Raw genomic sequence first — 20614 nt, forward strand, 5'->3', positions numbered from 1 at the left:
AGAAACCCTGTCTCGAAAAACCAAAAAAATTAAAAAATAAAAATAAAAAAAAGAATGTTGTACAATGTAATTTGATCATGTTCACCTCTCTTCCCCAGCTCCTCCCAGATCCACCTCCTTCCCTACTCACCCTCCTTCATGTTTTCCTCTCTTTTTCACTGTTTTTAAACCCATAAAGTCCAGTTTTTCTGCCCATATGCTCTTGAATGTGTGGCCTTGTACTGCAACGGGGTCCAAGAGGGGCCACAATGAATAAAATGCTTTTTTAGAATAAACATTGGGGCTCGATGTTTTATAATTAGCCAGAGGGGTAAGAATAAGTAGTTTTGTCTACTCCTTTCCTTTATCATCTGCCAGCTATAGATGAGATGGAAGACAAATTTATTATTACTAATGTGTGTGTGGGAGGCCATGTGTGTGGAGGTCAGAGGACAACTTGGAGGAGTTGGAGTCAATTCTCTCCTTCCGGCAAGCAGGTCCTGGTTATTGAATTCAAGGTGATGAAGCAAGTGCTTTACCCACAGACTTGCCAGCCAGGGAGACAGACTTCTTAGGATATCAATCCTCTGTCTTCTCAGAGATTGCCAGCTCTCTGAATGAAGTTCAGCTTTAAAAATTCAGTTCCTGTTTCTGTTCTTTGGCATCTACACATGACAAGAACAGATGCCAAGGAGCTCTGGTTATACTAGGGAAGAAAATTAGGCTCGACAGTGCTCCCAAAGTCTAGGTGCAATTTTTCCTAGCTGCTTGCGTATCCTTGGGTCCCATTATTCTTGCCAATGAGTCATTTACTCTCCCTTTAAATTGCCCACATCATTAACTCACATGTGTACCTTTTGTCCATTAACTCATCTATCGCCAACTTATTTCAATTGTTACCAGTCTTACGAAGAGTGGAGAGGGCAGTGCCCTTTGCCTTAATAAAGTTATTTTGTGTCTCATCGTTTTCCTTATAATTAATTGTTCTATTTTACCAGTGCAAGGGAACCTTACAGGAGAATATGTCTTCCAAACCATGCTAGGATTGGGGATATAGCTCATTTGGTAGGGTGCTTGTCTTACATACATGAAGCCAGAGATACAGAGCACACCACCATATAAATTGGATATGATGACACAAGCCTATAATGCCAGCATTCAGTACATGGAGGCAGGAGGATTGAGAATTCAAGGCCAGTTCTGGCTACATTCTATATTCAAAAGGCACCATGGGCATCATGAAAACTACTTCTCAGTATAAAACAATAGCAAACAACAAAAAACTTGTCTATAATTAGAGGTTTTAAAGAATAGGATGTCATATTTAGTTATCACTGTGATGCTCAGGTGGTTTAGCCATATTGCATTAGCAGCTTAGATTCTAATACCCTTTGGCTTAACCTCTTCCTTGGGAGGATGAAAAGCAAATTGACTAATGGGGAACATTTAGCATCACAGCATTTGGTAATCTTCCATTCACTTTCAGAAACTTGACAGGAAGGATGGCAGTGTTTCTCTTAGTATCATTTAGCTCTATATTTTGGTGCTATATTTCGTTCCCTTAAAGTTTTTACTGCCCCCAAGTAAACCAGAGCATTTACCTCACACTGCTACTTCCTGCAAGTCTCCAAACTCCAGGTGTCTTAGCTTCTTTTCTATTGCTGTGAAGAGACATCATGGCCAGGGCAACTAATAAAAGGAAACATTTCATTTGGAGGCTCAGAGTTCCAGCGGATTAGAGTCCATGGCCATCATGGCAGAAAGCACGGCAGCAGGCAGGCAGGCATGGCACTGGAGCAGGAGCTGAGAGCCCACATCTCATCTGAGAGAGAGAGAGAGAGAGAGAGAGAGAGAGAGAGAGAGAGAGAGAGAGAGAGAGAACGAGCAAACCAACATGAATGGTGAGGGATTTTTAAACCTCAAAGCCTGCCCCAGTGACAGACCTCCACCAACAAAAGCACACCTTCTAATCCTTCCCAAACAGTTCCACCAACTGGGGACCAGGCATTTAAATATATGAACCTATGGAAGTCATTCTCACTCAAACTACCACACCCGGGATGACCATGCTTCTAAGTTCATTTCCTCCCCTACCCCACCCCCCTTTCCATCAAGACCAAATGCTCCAGCCCTGGATGGCCTGGAACTTCCTCCTGCCTCTGCCTCCTGAGTACTGGAATTACAGGTGTGCACCACTATGCCTGGATTCAAGGTCATTTCCTTCGGAGCACAGTTAGATAGGGCTTTCTACCCTCCACAGAGATTTCCTGTATTGAAAAATTCATAATTGCATGTAATTTGGAATTGTGCTTTCCAAAGGTTTCCATTAATGTTTTTAAAAGGCAAAGAGAGAAGTCCTTTGGGTCCCAGACAGAATGCAGGCAATAAGACAAGCCACCACTACACAAGATGTATGGGAGTCACAGCCAAATGAAACAGAACCCTGCTCTTTCCTCTGCTCTGGAAACTTAAATAGCTGAGGAACATGACCACTTCATTCTAGAACATTCAGCCCCAGCTGAATGTGAACACTGAACAGTAACCTACCTTTACGAACTCTGCAGTATTTATTCCAGAACATTTCTTGTGGTTCTCTATTTGTCTGCTTGTCTGTCACTTCTAACATTCAACATTCCTCTCTCCTTCAGCTTGTGTCTATGTGTGTGTATGTGTTGCTTTGCATCTCTGGCCTCAAAAACCCTGCGTTTCCAAGTATCTGCCATCACAGTGCCTGCCATCACTTCTGCCTGTTCCTTGACTATTCTTAACAAGTCCTTTTATTTTAAGTAGTAGATAATTGATACCTATTCTTATTTCCATAAAACAGAGTTTCACAGTCTTTGTCCTATTGATTTTTTTTCAATTTTATTTTTATGCGTATGGGTGCTTTGCTTGCATATGTGTCTCTGCACCACACACATACCTGGTACACAAGAAGAACAGAGAAGACATAGGCTCCTCTAGAGCTGGAACTACAGACAATTGTGTGCCAACATGTGGGTGCTGGGAATTGAACCCATCCCTTCTGAAAGAGAAACGAGCATTCTTAACCATGGAACCATCTCTCCAGCCCAGTTTGAGGTGGGGGAGGTGTTAATGCTTTTTAATTTAATTATTTTCTTTTGAGACAAGGTCTCCTATAGGCCAGGCTGCCCTTGAACTCACTGTGTAGCTGAGGATGGGTTCCTGATACCCCTGCTTCCTCTTCCCTATTGCTGCAAGGATTACAGACACACATCATCATGCTCAACTTATTCTATTTCTGGAGCCAAATAATTGTTTTGGTGAGAACCATCCTGAGCACTGCAGGATGTTGGCAGCAAACCTACCCTTCTAGATGCTAAGGGCAACACACCAAAATAAAAATGCCTCCAAACATTGCCAAATATCTCTTTAAGGCTCAGGGATCACGTTTATAGAACAATATAGATGGTTCCCAGCTTATAAAGGATAATTCATTCACACATTCAATTTAGTAGAAACTCTCTTGTAGAAGAATTTTATAGACAGGGTCAGAGGCTGGCCTCAAACTTTGGGTCCTCTTATTGCCATCTCCCAAGTACTGTGTTTATAGGGGTGTACCAGCAGGTCTTTCAAATTTTGAATTTAGATGTCTTCCGAGGTCAGTGATATATGTGTGATCTTCTATTGGGAGGCTAAGCATTAGAAACAGCCACTACCACACAGTGCTTTGTGTTGCTAAGCTTTGAAGTTTGCAAGATTATGCATACATAATGTCGTTGTTTGTTTGAGACAGCATTTCACTCTGTAATTTCAGCAGATCTGAAACTCACTACATAGCCCTGACTGGCCTTGAACTTGCAGTCGATCTTCCGTTTCTGCCACCCAAATGCTGAGATTATAGACCCGAATCACCATCTCCATCTTCTGCAAACATTTCTTTTTACTTCATGTGTGTGTGTGCAAATGCATATATGTTTGATTTTCTTTTACTTTAATTGTTTTGATATTATAATGTAATTAGAACATTTCTCCCTTCAAATCATCCTATATACTTGTCCCTGCTCTACTTCAAATTCATGGCCTCTATTTTCCTTAAATTTTATCGCATGCATTTTATATATATATATATATATATATATATATATATTCTTAAATATAACCTGCTCAGTACTTATAATGTATACACACACACACACACACACACACACATGTTTTCTGAGCTGATCGTTTGGCACTGGACAAGCATTTGGTGTGCTCTTCCCTAGGGAAGATCACCTCTCCTACTCTCAGCTTTCCTCGGTTGCCTAATTTTTTTTTTATGTAGCATGGAGGCATTGTAGGCTTTTCCCTTATGCAGTTTGGAATGTACATTTGGTGTCATTCATGTTCAGCTCATGTTTAGGCAGTCATATTGGTGAGACTTTGTGTGTGTAGCTTCTGATGTCACTAGGAGACACAATCTCACAGCAAATTCTCTGATCTTGTGGCTCTTCACAATCGTTCTGCCGCCTTTCCTGCAACGTTCTCTGAACTGTAGGTGTAGAAATGTTGTAAATGTATCAGTTGAAACTGGACTCTGTGACTCTGTATTTTGACTGGTTCTACTTTTCTGCTGTTGCAAAGTGAAGTTTCCTTGATAAGGAATGAAGATCATACTTATCTGTGGGTATAAATACAAAAGTTTATACATTTTTGTTAGGGATTTGCGACAGGGTGACCACTAACTTGATATGTAGCCAGGATGCTATGGAACTTTTAATCCTCCTGCTTCCATCTCTCAAGTGCTAGGATTACAGCTGGGTTTTACACAGTGCTAGAGGTTGAGTCTAGGGCTTCATGGAAGCTGGGTCAGCACTCTGTCACCTGAGCTACTTCCTCAGACCTACTCATAATATTTTCAAGTTGCCCTCAATGTGGCTTCCATGGTTTTATTCACATGGTTCTTACTCACACGTACACTTACCAACTATCAACTATTAAAACACCTGGAAGCTTACCCTGCTTTTTCTACTTTAGAAGAAGGCACCAATGTTTTACCAAGGCAGTTTCCACATTCTGCTTTAAACCTAGATCTTTAAAATCTCACTGAAACCAAGATTCTTTTTCTTTTCTATTTTTAAGTATGTCTAGGAAGTCAGTTTACTCATGGATTCTCTAAGTAATGTGGAATGAATTATTTCAATTTGAAATACAATTTTTAAACTGAGCACAACTGACTGTGGTACTCAATGGCAAGCCCAACATTCAGGGGGCTGAGGCAGGAGGATTACTGCAAATGTGAGGCAGGTTGGCTACAATATGAGACCCTGTCTTGAACAGGGAGGAGGGAAGGAAGAAGAGGAGGAAAAGAATGGGGGAGAGGGAGGAGGAGAGGAGCCAAGCATGGTGGTGTTTGGAGGTGATTCTGTAGTTAACAGCACTCAGGAGGTAGAGGCAGAGCGATCAGGAGTTCAAGTTCACCCTCCACTACACTGTGAGTTTGACTGGTACACAAGAGATCCTGTCTGAAAACAAAAGAAATCTAATTCAACCAGTTACTCCCTCTGTGATCTTAGGGAAGTTGCTTAAATTCTCTGTGCCTTCTCAGTGACTAATAACCCAATTACTCTAAATCATAACCTAGAAAAATAGTAATCCCACATGCCAAAAAAATCATTGAGAAAGTTGATATCTCACTCAATATTTATTTTAAATTTCTAAAATTTTATATGTATGAGTGCTTTGCCTACATGAACACACACCACATATGTCCCTGGTGTCTGAGGAAGCCAGGAGATAGTGTTGGATACCCTGGAACTGGAGTTTTCAGATCGGGAATGAAACGGGTCCGCTGCAAGAGCAACATGTACCTTAACTGTTGAGACATCACTCCAGCTCCCTGAATTAACATTTCTAAAGCGCTTAGACTAGTTCCCAGCACAGAGCAAACAAAGATATGATCCTTGGCTTGAAGCTGAGAAGTATGGGGATTTGCAAGAAGTTTGCAGATTTAAAAATATTTATTTAGAAATACTTTAAAGCCTTAGGATTCTGCTGCCAAAGGGATCAGACTCGATCCTGTGGAAATGTACAAAACATCTCCATATCTCTATCACTGCAGCGAAATTGTAACAGTATAATCAACTCTCTAGGACTCTAATCTTAAGCCTTGAGCAGGAACAGGGGTGAACAACTGTAATCTCAGCACTCAGGAAGCAGAGAAGGCTGAATCAAAGTTCATGGTCACCCTAGTCTGCATAGTGAGTGTGAGGCTAACTTGATACCTCATCTCAAAAGTCTAAAACTATTAAGGATGAATAAATAAATAAAGACTTGATCTCCATTAAATGCGATCCATGCTTGTAGTACCAGCACTGAGCAGGGGGAGCTGAAACGGGAGAATTGCAAGTTCAAGGTTAGCTTGAGCACAAGATCCTGTCTCAAACAGAAAATAAAGATGACCTGCTGTTAAGAAGGGAAGAGTGCTTGCCATCAAGCCTGGCAACCTGAGCTGGATCTCTAGAACCCACATGATGGAAGGAGAAAACCTCAGCTATTTCAAGTTGTCCTCTGACTGTCACATGCTTGCCCTGGTCATGCACACCCCCACCCACCATGAAGTCAACAAGTAAGTGAAATGTTTAAAGCTTTTGGCTTTCCTTTAGCTTTCATTTCAGCTCTTTTTGCTTTTCAGGTAAGGTCTCTATCCCTAGCTCTCAACCCTATTTTAGAAGGAAGAGAATGTTGTAAATAAACTCTCATCCGTACTCCTATAAGTAAATAATGAAAATCATTGGCTCGTTCTCTCTGTCTCTGTCTGTCTGTCTCTCTCTCTCTCTCTCTCTCTCACACACACACACTATGTGAAAGTAAAGCTAGGACTAGTTGATAATAGGGAAGGATTAAGGGGAGTGGGAAAAGGACGAGATTATAATGGGGATGAATATAATTGTACATGAAATATCATAATGAAATCTATTATATATAATTAATACATTCTCATAAAACACTTAAAAATTAAAAAAGAAAAAGCATGAATATGAGAAGGTAAAAAGCTATCAATCATGTTGCCTAATGTATTAGTGAATGGTTTACATTCACCTAGGGGAAACAAAGTCTCAATATAAACCTAACTGGCTGTCATTCTCCATAGCGCGTTCAGACTGGTATGTGCACACTGAGATATCTAGTCACTAATCACTAAGAAACTTTGTTTTTTGTTTTTCTTCCCTTTTTTTTTTTGAAAAAGAACCTTAAGTCATGGCATACTTTTGTTGTTAGTATGTGAGTGTGTTGTTTTGAGACTGTTATCTGTGATAATGGTTTTTATCTGTTGACAGACCTCAATATTGTATCTCATTTGTATTACTTTCTCTAGCTAGTATACAACATCATGGGGCTCACTATGATATTTTCATGTTCAAAACTATGTTTTAGATACAAGCTAAAGGAAATAAACTTCAGGACAAAGATTCTACTTCTGCTACTAAGGAAATAAGTGATCTTTGGTTTTAAAAATTTTCATTTCAGATGTTGCCTCATGTATTCCAAGCTGACCTCAAACTCACCTCTCAGCTGAGGATGACTTTGAACTTTTGATCTTCATGACTCCACCTCCCATGTGTTGAAATTATACCAGACACTACCATGCCCAATTTATGCAGTCCTAGGGATTGAACCCAGACCTTTATGGGTGGTAGGCAAGCACTCTATCAAGCTGAGCTATAACCTCAGCCATTTATAAAAGTCTGAATTCTCCTTAGGTTAGTTTCTTCATCTGTAATCTAAGGTTGACATTAGTACTTTAATCCAAGACTTTTAGTGACATTGAGGAAAGTGTGGTCTTCAGAAGTTAGGAGAGCAGGTCTAGACAAAGTTACTGTAGACATTAGCCATCATCCTTCACGTTATTTCCAAACCATGGGGTATGAAACACTTTCCCAAGCAATTTCCTGTTCATCATCTCCTTTAGTTTAATTTGCTGATTTTGAGATGCATGCTCAAGTAGGCCCAGCTGGTTTTGAACTTTCTATGTGGCTGAGGCTGGCTTTGAAATCCTTATCGGTCTGCCTCTGTTTCCTGAGCGCAAGGATTACAGGTGTGAGATACCATGCCTGACTTTGTTCTCTTATTTTCAATGAGTGTAGTGGTTTGAAAGAAAATGCCCCCCCAAAGGGAGTGGCACTATTAGGAGGTGTGGCCTTGTTGGAGTGCGTATGGCCTTGTTGAAGGAAGTGCATCATTGTGGGGGTTTGATGTCTTCTTTGTGCAAGCTACTCCCAATGAAACAATCCATTTCCTGTTGCCTGAGAGATGCAGGATTCTCAGCTACTTCTCCAGCACCATGTCTGCCTGCACAGTGCCATGTCCCACCATGATGATAATGGACTGAACTTCTGAACTCTAAGTGAGCCACCCCAACTAAATGTTTCCCTCTATAAGAGTTGCTGTGGTCTTGGTGTCTCTTAACAGCAATAGAAACACTAAGACAGACATCATTGTTCAAGAAGCAGGGGAAGGTGATCGCAACAGACTTGAACGTGTGTGTCTCTGAAAGTTTGTGGCTTCCGGAAATTCATGTGTTGAAATCCTAGCCTCCAGTGTGATAATACTGCAGATGGGAACTTAATGAAGAAATTAGAGGAGAGTGGAGCCCTCATGAAAGTGATTGGTGATCTTATAAAGGGAACACCTTCCCCCTTTCCATTCTTTCCTTAGGAGTGTATAAGAAAGCACTCTGTACACTGAAGTGAGTTCCAACACTGGCCCAGCTGTGATTTTGAAATTAAAGCCTCCAGAACTGTGACAAATTGTTTACAATGCCTAGTCTGTGGCATTTTTGTTAGAGCAACTCAAATTGACTAAGACAGTGAATTAATAGAAAAGTTGGTGAGCATTTTGTTCATGGGCACCAACAATTACCACCAGAAATTGTGCAGTTGGATTTTTAGGAGCCCAAGTCTAGCACACTTTCTCGGACTAATGCCTCTGAGAAATTAATCAATATTCAGATAACCCAAGAATCCTTTTAAAATATAGATTCTGGGGATGGAGAGATGTCTCAGCAGTTAAGAGTATTTATTTCTCTGCCATAGGATCCAAGTTCAGTTCCAAGCACCAACACTGCCGGGAAGCTCACAACTACCTGTAACTCTAGCTTCAGGAATACCAGTGCACCCACACAGATACATAATACACTTAAATAAAATTAAATAAAAAATTACAATATTTTAAATTCTGATTCACACTTAAATAAAATAAATATTTAAAATATTTTAGATTCTGGTTCAGCAGATATGAATAGGAGAACAAAAGATACTTGTTTATTGAATTATAAAATTGTGTGTGTGTGTGTGCATGTGTGTGTGCATGTACTATGGTCTCTGCATCAAGGTTAGAGGACGGCTTGTAGGAGTCAGTTCTCTCCTTCCACCATGTGAGTCCCAGTGACAGAACTTTGCTTCTCAGCCTTGGTAGTAAGCACCTTAACCTTCTGAAGCATCTGTAGGATCCAAGATTCTGCATGTTTAATAAGTTCCAAAAGGATGTTAGTATTGCTGGTCTATAAGCCCTGTTTGTAACAGCAAGGGCTATATCTGGTTATATTAACCTCTGGCATGTCTAAAGTGTTCTAGACAGGAAAAAAAACTGTGAAAAAAACCCCACACACTGTATCATAGGTCTAATCTTCAGAGGTATGGTTCTTCTTCCACTGTGAAACTACAGGGAGCTCATCATCACAATACCCACTGAAGTTGAAGCATCAGTACCAAACAGGCAATCTCAATTTTTTTTCTAGGCCTCCACTCAACAAAGGTCAACTAATTGGAGGTTTGCCTGAGACCTACAGAAGAAGTCCCTTCTCTTAGCTCCGGGGAATGTATTAGCAATGAAAAGAGTCCGTGTGTGTGTGTGTGTGTGTGTGTGTGTGTGTGTGTGTGTGTGTGTGTATGAGGTGTCCATCCAAAAGACCATTTCACTGTCTTCTGAAAAATTATGAGTCCTCCTCCTCTGTAGACATTTGTTTTACACTTAGATGAAGATTTCAGCTATTTTAGGTTTCTTGTGTAACCTAGGTAACCCTGAACAGCTAAAATAAGAGCTAATTCTAACCCTTTATAGAATTTTAAGACACTTCTGATATTACAGAAGGAACATCAGGAATGACAATATTTTCATGAGAGGATAGTGTTCTGATCAGACGGGACTAGGACGGCCTATGTGCCAGAGAGGCTCTCATGGCCATGTAAGAACACTGACATCTGGCTATTGTGGGGAGTGGGTCAAATCTCACTATATAGCCCAGGCTGGACTCAAGCCATCTGTATGCTTGGATTACAAGCACACACCACCACATCTTGCTAGAAGAATTAATTCTGAACAGAGCTTTCTCTTTTTAATCCATCTTTTCCTGCTTTTACTCTCAGATTAAATTAGTCTTTGCCTATTAGAGTAGAAATTGGCAAAGTATGTCCATAAAGTTAAGTAATATTTTTTTCAGAAGGGATATGTGTGTACGCATATATGCATATTTTTTCTGTCCTAACTACTTGACTGTACCGCAGGAGTCCTAAAGCATCCACAAATAAAATGGAAACACTGGTCATGGTTATGTTCTGAATAAAGTTTGTTTGCTGGCACTGAGATTTGAATTCAATCAATTTCCATATCCCATAAGCTAGTATTTTTGCTTTGATTTTTTTCATCATTACAAAGGTCAAATCCATTTTCTGCTTGTAGACTGTACAAAAGCAGGGCCTGTAACTGGCCCATCTGTGCTTTTAAGTAATATGAGCCCAGCTGAGGCCATTTTCAGAAACTGTAAGGTTGACCACCAGACAGAGAACAGACTTCCGGATTTCCTGTCTTTATGAAGACCGCTTTAAGGGAAACCAAAGCTGTGCAGCCAGGACTGTTCTAGATGTTTGATAGATGTTTTCTCAGGTTCACCTTCAGCTACTAAGCCCATGAATGTGAAACAATCAACTTCCTGTGTCAATTTTAAGTAGCTAGGTTTTCCTATTTGTTTAAATTCCTTTACTGGACCCTGAGCTTCTATTTATTTATTTGGGCTCCAAGGACTGACTATCTTCATATCAAGAGTTTGGAAATGTAAGCAGTAATTTTCTGAAAGAGACTATGTTCTGATTCATTTCACTGAAACCTCTTAAGCCATGTGCTTTTTCCTCTTTCCTCCTCTGCTTCTTTCTTTTCCTCTTTTTCTCCTCCTCTTCTTCCTTCTTGTCCTCCTCCTTCCCCCTCTTCTGCTTCCTTTCCTTCCCCTCCACACTCCTTCTCCTTTTCCCCCTTTCTCTTCTGCATCAGAGGCTTAGTTTGTAGCTTAGCCTGGCCTCAAATCGATGACTGTCCTCCTCCTCCATGTCCCTGAGTGACTATCATTGTAGACATGAGCACCTTTCTTTGTCACATCAGGCTCTATTCCTTTTGACTGTAACCACATGCATATTCTTTCATCTCACTGCCTTAGCTGGAGGAAATTTCTCCAAAGTCACAGAAATAATTTTCTCCAAAGACCTCATTCAGATATAGCACAAACCTAAAACAAGATGCATGAGCCTTTAGCTCTGGGCTTCTTTTACGTTGGTTGTAAACCATCACCTAACCATTGATCTGACGGGTCACATACACAGAGTAAGTCTGTTAATCAGAAGATCTTTTTGACTCCATACATTATTCTGGCCAAGAGTGTATTTGAGGACAAATTAGTAAGAACCATCTGAATGGCAGTCATTTTTGAGCCGGCCATTGTACTCCATGAAAATAACCCTGCTCTTGAACCTCCCGGTGTCCCACTCCTTCAGGAGATGGGCTAAGGAAATGCAATAGCCAAAGGCTGCAGAAGACCCTTACAGACACGGCCACATCCTTGTCCACGTACCTGACGGCAAACAGGAACATCGGTTGGTTCCTCTTTAGGTAATTCGATTGTGTTCTATTTTGCCTTGGACAGGAACAGGAACATGAAAGCTTTGTCAAAGAGGAGGAAGTGGGGGGGGGGGAGCCAAGGCAGCAGCTGTACTCCAGCTAAAGGCTCCACACAGGCTCTCAGATCTCTGACATCTGCGCTTCCTCTGCCTTGACCTTTCCCTGCCCTTCCCTGCCCAGGGGGTATTACTCCCAAGAATGCAAGCTTATGTCACTAGATGATCTAGGGTGTCCCTGGGTGGCCTAACAATAAAAGCATAGCATCCTGGAGGAAATTAAGAAAGAAAAAGGGCAAGAAGGACCCTCAGTGGCCAACATGCAATGTCATGGGGCCAAGCTATTGAATGTCTGTCTTGTGGCCAATTCATAGAATAGAAAGAAATTTCCTTTTTTTTCCATTGTTTTTTTTTTTTTTTTTTAGCCAGTCTCACTATGTAGCCCTAGCTGCTCTGGAACTCACCGTATAGAGAGAGCCTGGCTTCAGACTTTCAGAGATCCGCCTGTCCCTGCCTCCTGAGCTCTGGGATTAAAGGCATGCATCACCACATCTGGCCAGAAATTGATTCAACTGTTTTTAAATTACATCTATTTATTTGTTTGTTTGTGTGTGTGTGTGTGTGTGTGTGTGTGTGTGTGTGTGTGTGTAGGTCAGAGGACAGGAGTCAGTCCTCTCCTTACACCATGTGAATTTCTAGGATGAAACTCAGAATTGGGGGCTTCACAGGAAGCACCTTTCCCTGCTGAGCCATCCTGCTGCTCTGTTTTTGCTGTGGTGGTCAGGGCTTCACTATATAACCCTGAATGCTCTGGGACTGACTATGGGCTTGAATTTGCTGACTCTTAAGTGTTAGGGTTACAAGAGTGTATAACCACACCCAGCTAGGAATTTAATTTTGCAGTTTTTATTTATTTATTTTATTTATGTGTAAGTGCATGCCCGTGTGTGCAGTGCCCTCTGAGACCAGAAAAGGGCATCAGAGTCCCTGGAACAGGAGTTACAGGCCATTGTTAGCCTCCCTCTTTGAGTGCTGGGAATTGAATTCTGGTTCTCTTAAAGACCACCAAGTGCTCTTAAGGGCTGGGTCATCTTTCCAGCCTGTATAAATTTAACTTTATATCTATATGTGTATACCAGGGAATATTGATTCTGTAGCCCCAGGCTCTCAGGCAATGAGGATAGGAATATCAGAAGTTCTGGTCATCCTAGGCCAAAAAGAGAGTTCAAGGACAGCCTGGAATGCCAGAGAACCTATCTCAAAACAACAACCAACCAACCAGTCTACTCCCTGCCCAATCTATCTGGGTGTGTGAAAGAGGCATGTGACTATCAAGATTGACACATCTTTACTTGTTTCAATGATGAGGGCTTTGAAGAAAATTGATTGAAACTATCTTAAATTACAGACCTTTCTTTGTTATTGCCAATTTTGATTTTTGGTTAGAAGCAATTATAACTGAGAACTCTAGGTAGGTACTTTGGTCTAGCCTTTCAAATGTACCCATGGCAAAGAGAACATGGAGAAATACCACACTCACTCTCAGTCGGTTGCATTTCTTGGGGGAGGAAGGCACACCAGTATGCAAAACTGCTTTCCATTTAACTCAAGCTGAGTTTTCTCTGTAGTGTTTATTGCACTAGATTTACCCTTCTGATCCTGTGATGTTTGGCTTAGACTAAATTTAGAGGCACTGGTATTCCCTGAGCACACCTTCTGATGAAATTTGCTCAAACATGACACTCCCAGAGCTGTTTTATTGCAGCATAGATAGCTGGGGTAATTTTCCACTGCTATGACCAGAGAGGCAGTGGGATTTCTCTTGATTTACTTGTAGTTTTATTTTTCTATTTATTTGTGTGTGTGTGTGTGTGTGTGTGTGTGTGTGTGTGTGTGATGTGTGTGTGTGTGTAAGAGAGAGGGAGAGAGGGAGACAGACAGAGACAGAGACAGACAGACAGACAGAATCACCTGGAGCTGGAGCTGAAGTTACAAGTAGTTGTGAGTCACCAGATATGGGTACTAAGAACTAAACTAACTCAGGTCCTCTGGAAGAACAGGAAGCACTCTTGGCCTTTGACCCATCTTTCTAGCCCTGGGAATTTCTCTTTACAGACCATGCCCCACACCCCAGCAATCATGCATGCTGTGGGATGTTCTGTATGTTAAATGTATTGCTCTGATTGGTTAATAAATAAAACACTGATTGGCCAGTAGCCGGGCAGGAAGTATAGGCGGAACAAGCAGAGAAGAGAATTCTGGGAACAGGAAGGCTGAGCAGAGAGATGCTACCAGCCACAGCCATGAGAAGATGTTAAGATACCGGTAAGCCACGAGCCATGTGGCAACTTACAGATTACTAGAAATGGGTTAAGATATAAGAACAGTTAGCAAGAAGCCTGCCACAGCTATACAGTTTGTAAGCAATATAAGTCTCTGTGTTTACTTGGTTGGGTCTGAGTGGCTGCGGGACTGGCAGGTGAGAGAGATTTGTCCTGACTGTGGGCCAGGCAGGAAAACTCTAGCCACACATACATTCATCCCATTTACTTTTCCTATATACAGCAGTGACCCTCATCTCCATAATGTGCCAACCCACAAGAGAAGCAGTGTTCAAACCTAGTCAGCTCTTGAGCTTGTGCAAACCCCTTATGGCATGTGCTTCATCTTTGGCACTCTTCACATTGTGGGCCAGATTATTCATGTGTGTGAGAGTGGTATATTTATGTGTACATGTTCATGTACACCTATGGAGATCACAGGTCAACCTTAAGGTGGCTTCCTCAGTTTCTCTCTACCTTATTTTTTGAGACAGGGTCTCTACTAGATCTAGAGTTATCCTTTCCCAACAGTCTGCTTAGACAATGAGATCCAGATCTGCTTTTCTTTGCATCCCGCCACCCCATGCTTGAGGTGCAGATGTTCAAGGCCATTCCTCATCCTTGTATGCAGGTGCTGGGGATCTAAACTAAGGTCCTGATGTTTGCACAGCCAACACTTGACTCACTCAGCCATCTCCCCAACCCTCAGCTAGGTCATTCTTTGCTAGGGACTTTGTCCTGTGTGGTGGGATGTTCAGTGGCAGGCGTCCGTGGCCTGTATCTACTCTTCTTCTCTTCCAGTTATCACAGTCCAATGCCTCCTGGGAACAAAATTGCTTCAGACTGCACCTACTCTTTTGTGAGATCATTGGCAGTGGAGCGGGCACAAAGAGAGCTAATCTTGCTCCTTTCAGCTTGACCCAGACTGAAGCATTAGTCATTGTTTCCAGACAGCTGAGACCCAGAACAAGCAGTGACACAAGCCAGATCCCACGTCTCATGAAAAAAAATGTCCCTCCTCATTTCTTAGCTAGTAGCCTGGTGATTAAGAAGTAGGTATTCAACAAAAGTGAGGTAAGTTGAATTGCATTTTCCCTGATGTTTCATTTTCCTCTCTACTCTAGACTTAAAGTCTAGGACTGTTGACTCACTTTTCTTGGTAACTGAAAGATAATGATGTTTTAGCTTTGCCCCTCCCCCACCTCCATCCTGGAGAAGTGTCAGATCTTAATTTCCTTTTCTTAAACACCAGACTTTTATCTCAGGGGTGTTAGAATTCCTAGCTACTCCTCCATGACTGAACATACACTGGCAAGATGCTTAGTCATCCCAGGGTCTTTCGTCCTACATGATCTGTGCACCATGTGATCACATAACTTGTGAGCAGCATGATACATAATCTATGCACATGCACAGTGTAGCTACGTAAGCCCATAGGCGAATGTGCAGGGGGGATCTTTAAAAGTGAATTTCACATGTCCTTCCTTTTTTTTCCTACACAATCTTTCCATAGGCCTAAGCACCCCCTTCTATTCCCTTTCCTTAATAAACTCTTATAGTGGGTTTTGTTGTGCCTTGTGGCTTTTCTCACACAGTAAACAGCGCCACTTAATGAATAACATTGTGTCGCTTAATAAATAACAAATAAATAATAAATATCAAAGCACAATGGGTGCTTACAGGAATGTTTTGTCCTGGGTAAATTTGTCTCTGCACCTTTTTCCTCTCTCCATAGAGTTTATTTGTCTCTGAGCCCAGCTCTTCACCATCTACATGTGACCCTCGCTGGCTATCAGTGCCCTCGAAGCCTCTTGTTATTAATCACCATATTCTAGTTTTTTCCAGAAGCTCCATTGTATTCAGCCCCACACATTGTCTCTTCACATACAATTATTCACAGATAGCAGAGGAAAGAGGCTCAGAAGGGAGACCCATCTGGTGAGATGTAGAGAAACAGTCAATCTCTAAATGAATGGCTGACTTTTTGTAAATGGACATTAAAACTTTCCCAAGCAGGGGGTGTCCGGAGCTTTCCGTTCATATCCTGAGGGATTTATTAAGACACGAACTAAATATCTAGAGCCATGTCTCTAAATACTGGCTCATCAAAGTTTAATTGTGTAAGTATGTGGGGGGGAGGGGAGGGGCACAAACACCTGTAATCCCAGCAATGCCCAGGCATTGGCATAAATCCAAAAACAGCCTGGGCTATATAATGAATTCAGGTCATCTTGGAATACAGAGTGAGACCTTGTCTAGAAAAAAAAATGGGGATAGGGATGTAGCTCATTTGGCAGAGTGCTTGTCTAGCAAAGCATAAAGACCTAGATTCCATTCCCAAGTATGACATATAAGTGCCACAGCAGGTAAGAGTTCAGCAGGAGCCAAGGTCATCCTTGGTTACATAGTGAGTGTGTGGCCAGCTTGAGCTGCAGGAGCTCCTGTAGCAAAACACAAACCAGTCAACTAATGACACAAAACACCCCTCATAGACCACTGAATTCTTGGTTGATTCCTGTAAAAAAAATATATTGAAAATAGTAAAAAAAAATTATGTCAATTATTACTATGTAATTGAATACCCCATTTTTAGAAAAATGTGCTCGAAAGCTATTTTCCAAACCAGATCTTTGAGACAGATACGGTGGCACCTACTTGCATGTAATCTCAGTAGTCAGAGGCCAAGGCATGAGAATTATCGTAAACTCCATGCCAGCTTGTGTTAGGCCAGCTAGGGCTACATAATGAGATTTCTGTCTCAAAAGCAAGCACCACCAACAACAATAACATGCGTGTTTGTTTTTGTTTCTCTTCCATTTTGCTAGACGTGGTGGTCCTTCTCAGTGCGTGGGGAAGGGAGGCAGAAAGATCAGGAATTCATGGCCGCCCTAAGCTGCATACTGAGCTTGACTTTGCTGGGCCTACATAAGAGCCTCCGCGCCCCCCCCCCCCGCCCCAAGAAAATTAAATTAAACCAATGACTAAGTGTTATGTTAATTTCAAAGGTCTAGGGGACATCTGTGTCTCTAGACAAGGGAAGGAAGGTTCCAGTAGAAAAAATAGAGCACGTTACCTTAAGAGACCGGTAAGAATCATTTGCAAGTTTGATTCTTTTTACATGTTTTTAGATCGTTCAGACAAGACACATTCTAGGACACTGGTGAAACATAACTTGAGCTCTTGAACACGTTTATTGAGGCTAAGAAAGAATTGAATGAGCACTAGCAGATGAGGGCAGAGGGGCTTTGGAATACTGTCGACCACTGTCTAGTATCACCAACAATTTGGTTGCTGAGATCCTAAGAAAAACACTGGTCGTCATCAGAACTGACGTTATCAGAACACAGTCTTCTCTGAAGGGAGTAATGTGAGGTCTGTTTTTTGTTTTTTTTTTTTAAACAAGATCACCACATTAGTGAGCTAGTGATATAAGAACATCAAGGAGCAACAATCCATTGCTTTATGACAAATACAATTTGAAGAGCCTCCAACACATATGGTGTGTTACCACTTCCTCTCTGGGCATATAATCCATAATTTTTTGTAGTACTGGGTATACTGTGTGTATATTAGATAAGGCTTTATATTAATGTATTTCTCTCCCCTTCTTTAAAATTTATTTTATCTTATATGTGTGTGGTGGATAGTGCATATATATTCTTCTGTGTGTATTCACATGTCTGTGGAAGGCAGAGATTGATGTCAGGAGTCTTTCTCAAATTCCCTATTATTTTTTTGAGACAGGTCTTTCCCTGAACCTGGAGCTCACCACTAGTGAGAGCCTGTCTCAATAAACAAACAAACAAACACACTACCCCAAATAAATAAGTGAATAAAATTGTAATTTCCAGTTCGCAGACTCTTTCTAGAACCTGGAACTACATACAGCCTTTAGTGGGCCCAGCAAGAAAGTTTTAAAGTTGCCATTCACATGCTATGCAGTGGCTTTTGGGCCATCTCCACGTGTCTGCTATGCGCTGGCAAGGGAAGTGATTGTTCTGGAGATTAGGATAAGGAATACTTGATGATACTTGAGGAAGCTTATTTTCCATTGCAGAAGAAATTTCATCCAATGGACATGGTCTTGAAAATAGAGCCTGGGCTTGGAAAGAAAGCAAGTACCTGCAGTGATACAGAATTTAGAAGCAACAAGGATGCTCCCTGGGTATCCACCACTACCACACACCATTTCGTCTCTAAAACTCTATAATTTCTATGTTCATTCATTTGTTTGCATAGGACTTTTTCATTTTGCATTGTTTTGTTTATTTTGATTTTGTTCTCTTCTCCATTACCAACACACCATGCAGAATAGCTTCTAGGCAGTGTTTATGAGCAACTGAAGGCAAGGATCAAGTTAAATAGCACATACAATCCCAGTGGGATTCGCCTCTTGGTGCTTTATAATCTTCACATTGCTAAGATCCTTAAACCGAAGTTGGTTTTCCCCACAAGAACAGCTAAGGAAACAGACAAGGAAAATTTCCAAAAGCTGGGAATGTGACCTCGATACAAATATATGGTGAGCATACATCAAAGTCACATTTAATCCAGTAATGAAGAAACCAGCGTGTAGGAGAGGCTGATGCACAGATAGTGGGGGAAATGTTGAAATATGATTGCCAAGATAGATACAAAAAGCTTTTATGTCCTACATGCAATAAACCCCCATCCTTTGGGATGATTATTTTTAAACAAATAGAGATAATTTGCAATCGTACTGCACAAAAACCATTTGTTGCTTCTCAGACTACAAGTCAACACTGACCTTTGTTGAATCCCAGTTCTAATTAATGGTAAGTAGTAAGTCAAACAAAGATGCAATTCTCTGGGGAATGGAACACACTTGGATGGAATTTTTGGGTGGTGCTACAGTGTGACTTTGAGAAGGCATGCTATATTGGTTACTTTTCTCACTGTTCTGACAAAATACTAAACAAAAAACTACTTCATGGAGGAAGGGTTTATTTTGGTTTGCTGTTTGAAGGGGTACAGTCCATCACAACAGGGGAAACATGGCAACAGGAGCTTGAAGCAGCTGCTCACATTGCATCTACGGCCAGGAAGCAGAGGGAGATGAACGCTGTTGTTCACTTTCTTCTTTTTATTTGGCCTACAACCCCACCCCACAGAGTGGTGCTGCTCAAATTCAAGGTAGATCTTCCCTTGTTAAACTTTCTGAAAATACTCATAGATATAAGCTGAGCACAGACAACATATCTCTGCTTCTTGACTGTAGATGCAATGTGATCAGCGGCCTCGCACTCTGGCCACTACGACATCCACCACAGTGAGCTTCCTCCCTCCCTCTCTCCCTCCCTCTCTCCCTCCCTCCCTCTCTCCCTCCCTCTCTCCCTCCCTCCTCTCTCCCTCCCTTCCTTTCTTCCTCCCTCCCTCCCTCCCTTCCCCTCCCTCCCTCTCTCCCTCCCTCTCTCCCTCCCTCCCTTCCTTGCCTTCCTTTCTTCCTCCTCCCTCCTTCCCTTCCCCTTCCTCCCTCCCTCTCTCCCTCCCTTCCTTCCTTCCTTTGTTCCTTTTCTATATAGGGTCTCATATAGCCTATGATGGTCTCAAACTCACTACGTATATTTGAGGATGCTTTTGATCTTTTGATCCTCCTGCCTCAACCTCACCTCAAGTGCTCAACTTAAAGTTGAAGTTAAAGAGGAAGATTGAGCTGAAGGAGCAGATATTTCTCAGATCCATCTGGTCCCATTGTCTCTTTTATGGTTGACACCTCCTCTCAGAATGGCACATTTATTAACAACTTAAGAACCTACCTTGACACCCTTATTACCAAAATCCAGAGTTTGCCTGCAAACTCAGGTTTGTTATTGTGCATTCTGTGGGTTTGAGGAACTGTGGAATGGTATATTATCCACCACTCCAGACTAATACAGTCGAGTTTCGCTGCCCTAAAGTTAGACATTGCTGCCTGGGGAGGAGACAGCGGGGGGAAAGGATGCTCATGGGTGTGGGGCCACTTTGAAGAGTGGTAAAGGCGCTTGCCACCAAGTGTGATGATCTCATTTTGATCCCCAGGACCCACACAGTAACTTCCATATGTGTGCTGAGGAGAATGAGCCCACACATGTACACCTACACATACATAGACAAAGGAAACAAATCAGTGGTCCATATTTAAATTTTTGCATTGGACTATATTCCACCTTTTTCAAGTAAAATATCCTTTGGAAACTGGTGACTTGAAGCAAGATCATCTAGGTCAGGAGATCCAATAACAAATCCTGTATTCCACCTTTTAAAATGGAATACTTTCAGTTGGCCATGGTGGTGCAGGCCTTTAACCCCAGCATTCGGGAGGCAGAGGCAGATGGATCTCTGTGAGTTCAAGGCCAGCCTGATCTACAAAGTGAGTTCCAGGACAGCCATGGAAACACAGTGAGACCCTGTCTCCCTCCACCCCCACCC

The sequence above is a fragment of the Peromyscus leucopus genome, chromosome X, assembly GCF_004664715.2.
Source record: "Peromyscus leucopus breed LL Stock chromosome X, UCI_PerLeu_2.1, whole genome shotgun sequence".
NCBI lineage: Eukaryota > Metazoa > Chordata > Mammalia > Rodentia > Cricetidae > Peromyscus > Peromyscus leucopus.